We start from the raw sequence: 6,388 nt of genomic DNA on the forward strand, positions 1-6,388 counted from the left end.
TCCATCTCAGCACGGCAATGACCACGTCACCGTCAAAGTGAAACCAACAAAAACAGAAGCCCTACAACCCCACTCCGTCATCGCTAATAAAGCACTTCAAATAGGACGTGAGGGAGGGAAACAGCAAAAGGGTAGAAAACCACATTCCACAAAAACACTCCTAAAAGGAGCCTTGACTGGCTACACTAACCTCCAAGTAGAGTGTGCCTCAGAAAGGAAGAGCCTCACCAGGAAGAAGAGGGATGCTGCCCGTGGGTAAGAGGCAACATCCGCCGAGAAGCTAAAGCATTGCCCAACGTGTGCACGGCTCACAAAAGAGCCAAAAACAGCCGAAGCGAAGTGGCAGAATGAGGAGCGCATTCGCGGCCGGAGATGGCCCGCCCGCACTCAGGGCAGAACCCAACACAGCACTGTGCGTGTTTCCCAGGCTGTGGGAGCCAGGAACCACAAACTGGGGAGTCCCTTGTCTGACGGCTCTAGAGGTCACAAGTCCGCGCGCTCGCTGTGGGGGACCCTTGCCTCTTCTGGCTGCTGGTGGGGCTGGCCATCCTTGGTGTCCTCAGGTGCTGACCCATCAGTCCAACCCTCTGTCTTCACATGGCCTCCCCCTGGGCCCCTTGAATCGTCGGTCCCTCTGCAGGTCTGTGTCCAAGTCTCCCCTTTTTATAAGGCTCCCGGTCCTACTGGGCTGGGCCCACCCTATGCCTCATTTTAACTTGATTACCACTGTACAGACCCTATTTCCAAATAAGGTCACATTCTGAGTTACCAGGGATTAGGATGTCAATGCATCTTTTTGGGGGAAATATGATTCAACATGTAAGAACTACCAACCAACTAGACTTAACTGAGCCGTATACAACACTGCACTCAACGAGAGCAGAGCACACCTTCTCTTCAAGGGGACAAGGAGCATCCACCAAGAGAGACCACAGCCTGCACCACAGGACAAAGCTCAACAGATGTCAGCACTTCCAAACTCCGTTTCCATAGGACCACCATAAGCCAAATACCAAAACCAAAGACTACAAAAAGGACAATTATAGACCAACATCCCTGGCAAATATAGATGCAAAATCCTCAAGAGATAATTAAATCAAATCCAGAAAAAATATAAAATGAATGGTATGCCACGACCAAGTGGGATTTAATCCAGAAATGCAAGGCTGGTTCTATATTTAGAAAAAAATCAATGTAAGCCACCACAGGAACAATACAGAAGAACCATTGGACGTATCACTTGATGCAGGAAAAGCATCCAAGTCATGATAACGTGGACGTAGAAGGGAGCTTGCTCAGCCTGGTAAAGGCATCGGCACAATCTGGAGGTAACATCATACTTGGTGAGAGGGAACCTTCCCAAGACCAGGAGCAAGGCCAAGAGCGCCTCCTCCCACTCCTACTGCATCTCGCAGCAGGAAACTTAGCAGGTGGGTTAAAGTGAGCAGGACGAATGAAGGGCGTACAGACGGGAGAGGAAGGAAGTCGTCGCTCACAGACGACATGATTGTTTATGTGGAAAATCCCCCAAAAGCTACAAAAACAATTCAACAACCTCCTAGAACCAGGGAGTTTTATCAAGCTTACACAATACAAAGAGAACACACACAAAACAACTGTTTCTAAACACTAGGAATATATAATTGGGAACCAAATTATTTGTTTGTTTGTTTGAAAGCGTGAGAGAGCGCACAAGCAGGGGGAGCAGCAGAGGCAGAAGGAGAAGCAGACTCCCCACTGAGCAGGGAGCCCCATGCGGGGCTCAATCCCAGGACCCTGGGATCATGACCTGAGCTGAAGGCAGATGCTTCACCAACTGAGCCACCTAGGCGCCCCTGGAAACCAAAATTTTTAAAAAATACCTTTTACGGGGCGCCTGGGTGGCTTGGTTGAGGGTTCGACTCCTGATTTTGGCTCAGGTCATGACTTCAAGGCCATGGGATTGAGCCCTACACTGGGCTCCATGCTCAGCGGGGTTCTGCTTGAGATTCTCCCTCTGCCCCTTACTCCCTTGCTATCTCTCTCTAAATAAACAAAATCTTTAAAGAAATACTACCTTTTACAATAGTTCAAGAATGAAAGAAAGAAATAGGCACTGACCTAAGAAACCATATGTTTATGCTGAATACTACAGGATGATGACTAAAAAAAAAAAAAAAAAAAAAGCAAAGACACAAATAGAAACAAATTACGTTCCTGGACTGGAAGACAACATAGATGTCAATTCTCTCCAACCTGACCTGTAGATTTAATACAACTCCAATCAAATCCCAACAGGGCTTTCTGTAGCTATAGACCAGGGGATTCTAAACCTTATCCATACTGGCAAAGGAACAAAAATAGCTCAAGTAATTCTGAAAAACAAGAATAAAATTGGAGGAATTACACCACTTGAGCTAATGCTCATTAGGATGTAGGCTATCAAGACAGACTGGTGTTGGTGCAAACACAACAGATCACACGTACATGGCAAATTAACTTGACAAAAGCACAAGTCCATGGGCAGAGCGGAGGCAAACAATGGACATTCATTTCCATAAATGGTGCTGGAACAACTGGCCATCCAGATGCAGAAAAATTCACCTAAACTTCATGCCTTGTATAAAAATCAACTCAAAATTTTTGGATCAAAGGTCTATGTGTAATATGTCACAATATATTTCTAGAAGAAAGCACAGAAAAACCTTCATTATCTGGTGGAAGGCAAAGAATTCTCCGACATGACACTAAATGCACAATCCATGTCACAAAAAGTCGGTAAGTAGCACTTTACCAGAACTTAAAATTTTATTCTAAAAAGCAGCTAAGCAGATGAAAAAATAAGCTACAAACTTGAAGAAAACATTTACAAGTCACATGCCGGACAAAGAACTTGTCCCTAGAAACATGCAAACAACTCTCAAAACTCAACAGTAAGCAAACAACAAACCCAACCGAAAAATGGGCAAAACCAACAAGCAGACACATCTCCAGAGAAGATGCTCACCTTAGATGTTAGGGGAACGCAAACCAAAACAGAATACCAGTGCACGCCTTGGTAACAAGGGCTAAGACGGGGCGTGGAGCACGGGAACCCTGCCTGCAAACATTGTACGCAAACATTCAGAGTAGCTCTACGCATGACTGCTAAAATCTGGAAATCACCCAAATACCCTTCAACAGGTGTATACTCAGACAAACTGGCCCATCTGAGCCGCCGAATGCCTCTCAGCCAAAAACAAAAGGACGAATCTCTGATTCACAGGACATCTTGAATCTCCAAGGCATTCTGCTGAGTGGAAGAACCAGGCTCAGAAGGTTGCACACTATACGATTCCATCACAACATCCCTGAACAAACAGTAATGACGGAGCACGGGGCTCTGGCTGTGGGCTCGCGCGGGGAGCGGGGGGCACAACGGGGCAGCGTCGGCAGAGACGGAGGAGCTATTCTGTGTTCAGACCAGGATGGTGCTCACATCAATCTGTACATGTGGTGAGATGTACAGAGCTGCACCCGAAACACATCATAAATCAACTTTCCTACGACAAATTAAAAGAGCTATTGGAGAGAAAGTGCAGCGGACTCACCCGCCATGGGCCCAGGTGAGACTGCAGCTGTGGCCTCCAAATGCAGAGAAAGAATAACATCGACCCAGAATTCTAAACCCAGTCAACATCTAAACCAAGGGTAGAACTGGGGCGCCTGGGGCAGGGGTCTCAGTCAGTTGGGCGTCCAACTCTGGATTTCAGCTCAAGTCGCGATCTCAGGGTCGTGAGACGGAGCCCCGCACCGGGCTCCAGCTGGGCACGGAGTCTGCTCAAGATTCTCTCCCTCCCTCTGCCCCTCACCACCGCACTCTCTCAAAAACAAAACAAAAATACACCTGCGGACGTGTGAAGCCAGAGGCCCCGCAGGACAGAGCGGCAGCCGACACCTCAAGTCGGACACAGGGACAAGCACAAAGCAGCACGCCTGGTGCCGCGGCCGCTGTTGATGGTTTTTAGTAAGTACTTTTTAAAAGATTTTAGTTATTATTTGAGAGATTGAGACAAAATAGCGAGAGACAGAGAGAGAGCACACGAGCGGGGAGGGAGGGTTGAAGGGGGACCCCTGCGCGACACTTGGTCCCAGGACTCTGGGATCATGACCTGAGCAGACGCTTCACTGACTGAGCCCCCCAAGGCGCCACTTAAGAAGGACTTTTTGTGTTGAAAACTACCATGGACTCGAAATTCTAGGGAACATGCAGAGGGAGCAGGAGGTCAAATGAAGGCCTAAGTGGAAATCACCCTGTGCAGAACGTCAGATGGCCCGGCTGTCCCTGAAAACAAACCTGGCAGCTCCTCAAACATGTCAACACGCGGCCTATCGCCTCCCCTGGCGGGCACCGTCCCAAGAGCAAGGAAACCCGGCCACACACAAACCGCACACAACTCTCCCAGCAGCACGGCTCGCGACAATGTGGGGACAGACGGCCTGTAAGTCCACTCGTGGACAAACCAACAAATGTCGTTAACTGGAGTCTTGTTCAGCCCTCGGAAGAAAAGGAGCCCTGAAACATCCCGCTCAAGCCGGGCGTGAAGGCCATGCTGCATGACCGCATGCGGGTGCGCGTCCAGAACAGGGAGTCCACGGGGACAGAGCGCGGGCTGTGCTTGCCAGGGGCGGGGCCCGCTGCCTTCGGGGAGCTGACAAGGGCCTGGAACAGACCTCTCACCGGGTCTGCCTGTAGAGCCCATGCTATCTGAGGGGACCCCGGTCTCCCGGTAGGAGAGGCTGCCCATAGCAGCCAGCACTCAGCAAGGGCGGGGGGCCGGTGCTCTCGGCTCTGGTGTAGACTTCCACCTGCTTCTTCCGGAGCCTGACCGTCCTCCTCTACACTGCAGGACTTCTCCAGCAAGTTCTCTGGACCCAGACCCCCGGCGCCCTGTGGGCCGGGGGGGATACAGCTGCCCTGGAGAGCAAGGGAGGACTGGCAGGCAGCCTCGCCGGGGCCCCCCTCCGCTCGCCGGCCACCCCCCAACCCACCTTCCCCCTTCTAAAATGGGTTCACATCTTTCGGCCCTTGCCCTCCACCCCGCTCTGTCCCCATGGGCAAAAACTTTTCTAATCCTCTTATTTTACTGCTCTGTTTTCAGGAAAAGGAAATAAATTCACTAACGTTCTTGGTTTACCCCGACTGACCTAATGGAAAACAAAATGCGCACACACACACACACACACACACACACACACACATCATATACAAATTCCAAAAGTAAAAGCCCAATGTGTTGAAAATAAAGCTTTAAAACCATCAGAAAAAAACACAAAAGTATTTTCTTGGGGAGACTTAGCACTTCGTGCACAAGTGGTCAACGGCACAATCCACAGGAACGTATTACCCAACTCATCATATTTATGTTTTAGGTTCCCGTACGCTCACACACTTCAAAGACACAATCAAGGACCAGTCTCGCCGACAGTAGGAAAACAAGACCGACAACCCAGGAGGCAGGTGGACAAGGGCGGGCTGCACCCAGGTCAGGAGCCCGGCGCGGGCAGTCTGTGCCCTGCAGCTCGGAGGCAGGGGTGACAAGCGGGCGCAGTCAACTTGGCACCAGCTCAGCGCGAGGCTTCCCGCTGTGGTCTCATTTGTGGAAACGCAGGAAAGCAGCAAGTCGTGAGGACGGCGCTCTGGAGAGCGGGGAGGGGAGGGCCGGAAGGGCTTCACTTCTCTGCTGCGTTTCTCTTACACGACAGCACGCGTCCTAGGGCTCGTTTCTTTCTTCTCAGTGCTTTTCTATCACGTCAACTCTCGACCCAGAGAAGTGAGTCACGGTGTCAGGGGAAGTCAAATGTGTCGTGGGTTCTCTACAAAGACACCTGGGCAGCCCCCCGCCTGGCCCTCTAGAACCAGGCAGTTCTGAGAACAAACGAGGGGCCACCAGCAGCGCGGTGCAGACGGCCACTGGCCAGGACCCCCGAGTCTGCCCCAGTCCCGCACCGCCCAGGGCTGAGGCCCTGACCCAGGTCTCACGGAGGTTCAGGCCTGTGGTCAGGGCGCCAGAATTACTGGCCGCCAGTGGGAGGAAATGCCTGGCGCCTGGACAAGTCCTGGTTCAGGGGAGGCAAATGCAGAAGAATCTACTGGCCGCCCTTCCAGCACCAGAGGTCCCCGCGGGGAACGGCGGGGACACACGTGGACCTGCTCTTGAGGCAGCCCCTGGGGAGGCCTGAGGGAGGAAGAACTAGCTGGCGAAGAACATTCCAGAAAAAATAGCAGGAGCGAGCCTGCGGTGTCAGGGAACCCACGTAACTGCTCGGGGACCTGGTAACTTGTGGGGAGGGGGCCAAGGGAGGGCAGAGAGCCGGGAAGCCCCTATGAGGGTTACCGCCACCAAGGCCAGAAGCAAATGGACACCAC

Source organism: Callorhinus ursinus, unplaced genomic scaffold (genome assembly GCF_003265705.2).
Source record: "Callorhinus ursinus isolate GAN/ISIS: 27379988/994484 unplaced genomic scaffold, GSC_fseal_2.0 scaffold125, whole genome shotgun sequence".
In the NCBI taxonomy this organism is placed as follows: domain Eukaryota; kingdom Metazoa; phylum Chordata; class Mammalia; order Carnivora; family Otariidae; genus Callorhinus; species Callorhinus ursinus.